This window comes from Pteropus alecto, unplaced genomic scaffold (genome assembly GCF_000325575.1).
Source record: "Pteropus alecto unplaced genomic scaffold, ASM32557v1 scaffold3, whole genome shotgun sequence".
Lineage (NCBI taxonomy): Eukaryota > Metazoa > Chordata > Mammalia > Chiroptera > Pteropodidae > Pteropus > Pteropus alecto.
In genome coordinates, this window is record NW_006442484.1 from 12,607,724 (window position 1) to 12,610,144 (window position 2,421).

Sequence of the window (2,421 nt, forward strand, 5' to 3'; positions counted from 1 at the left end):
CAGAGGAAATACTATAGAGGAGCATGTTTGCGCAAGGGTGTTGAATAAATTGTTCTCCCTTGGGCAATTAAGTTTGAGATGCCTGTTGCATATGGGAGAGAAGATGATGATGGGGACGTTTAGTCTTCAGGAGAGAGGTCTGGGGGACAGGATTTTGGGACTCCATAGTATGTATGGGAAGTATTTGGAACCATGAGACTGAAGCAAGATCACCTGAGGAAGGAATGATACTCTAGAGGAAAGGACCCAGTAACTGGAGGTTGGGAGAAGAAGAATAAGCCAATAGATGGAGACGTGAGACAAGATAGAAAGACATATTCTAGAACAAAGTATTTCAAGAAGGACTGCCAAATACAATCAACGATCACAAGACAGGTCCCAAAACTGACCACAGCATTTGCCCATATGGAGGCTCTCAGAGGTCTGACAGAAGCCGTTTTAATGGAGTGGGCTTTCCAAAGTCCTCTCAGGGAGACTAAAGAGAACAATCTGATGCTAGGGGTGGAGAAAAAGTCTGAACAAAGTTTTCTAGAAAATACCATGTGATTCTTAAAGTTCAGTGCTCCTGAGAGGCTATGGAGACAAATGAGAAAATGGCAGATTCCAGGTCCCAGCTCAGAGATTCAATTGTGTGAGTCTGGGAGTCGGGTGGGGCCTGCAGATTAAGTTTGACCAAGAACTAGGTATAAGATGTTGCCAGTTCTCCCAGAGGCATTTTTGGAGAACGGTCTCCCAAATGGAGCTTTGTCACTTATGAGGAGCTATTAGGTCAATGGAACAGAACTAGCCAATCACCAAAAATCAATCAACAAACCAAACCTTTCTCTGAACCACCCAAAACACCTACTCTACTGAGCCAAGTCAGGGCCTTGTAGTTTGTTGACATTCCATAATATTAGGGAACAAGACTGTGAACATAAAGGTATTTTAGAAAAAGAGCAGAAAATTCTACTCATGTTGGAGCCAGGAACTCTTTTTGGAAAACTCAGGCTGCCTATCCTAGGAAGATGTCCTTGGCCACACAGGAGGGCTCTAAAATTATTTTAAAATATTTTTTTGTTTTCGTACTCCTCCTTAGTAAGGGGCTCCCCTCAAGAAATGGGCTATTTCCTAATGGACGCGGGGATTATACATTTATGCATTAACACATAACACATAAACCTTATTTGGATTCTATTTTCTGAGCCTAAAAGCATTTGTGGATTCAAGGATTTGAGTATGTTGCCGGTTAAACTGCATCTCTCACTTGCAGGCACTGTGCATAAATCACAGTGGAAAGAACATCTCTCCTAGAGCGAGGTGTTTCAAAGACTTCATCTCTATTGCCTCTGGGTGGGGATGGTTGGTAGTCAGGATCAGACAGCATTTATGTCTAGATTTTTATTATAAAAATGAGAAAATAAAAGTAACAGACTTGAGTTTTTCTCACTCTTCTGTGGCTGTAGGCTACTGTTTTAGTTAAGTATTTAAACATTCTGACTTGTTTTGGTGAAGTGAAATGCTAGCTCTGTCTCGTTGAACTTTCAAAAACAATAAAAGGCAGAACATATGAATTACCACCACTGTTGACCACGTCTACTTCTTACCTCTAAATCTAGTCTCTGTATTGACAACAAGTGATATATTATGGGAGACCACAGGTGTCCTCCTGCCTCACACCTCTGGAAATAAAGAATGGAGACCCTGAGAGATATGCTGTTTTCTCCGAGCAACCTTCTCAGCTGTAATAATTCTGCAGGGTATACGCGCACACACATGCACACAGAATAAATCCACATTGTCATTGCAAAATCTGAAAGTGGACTAGAAATTATGAAGAATTCTGGAAGTCAGAAAGAGGTTTAAATGATACTGGCAAAAGTGACAAAACTACAACCAAAAACGTTCCCAAAAGAAAAGTATCATGAAGATAAGGGCCAAACCATCCAAGCTCAGAGGAACACAGAAAGAGTAAGGGGGCTCTCTTGGGCAATAGTCTGTGTGATTGATTTACATGTAGAATTCTGTGGCCATACCCCTGCCAACATATACTAAGGAGCAAGGAGCAGGGGATAAACAATTATTAATTACTCAGGATAATAAAGAACTGTCCTCTACTGAAGATTTTCATCCTGGGAAGACAGAGGCACATGGCTGGGATGGGGTCTGGGGACTGTGGGTAGGGGTGCCTAAGAGAGAAATGGAACTTGAATTTACCGACGTCTCTACAGCAGAAACTGGGCCTACTCAGCAGAACCTTTTCAGTCAGATCTGTCATCTTAGAGGGCTTCTAATGTAACATGGAGAGACCTAGGTCATGTCTTCAGCTGTGACAACCCTAGTGCTGAAGATACTGGAACTTGCCCAACATCCAAGAAGAGGCTAATTCTGTAGAAAGAAACTTAGCTCCTTGAAGAGCAGTTAGTTGATATTTCAATATGG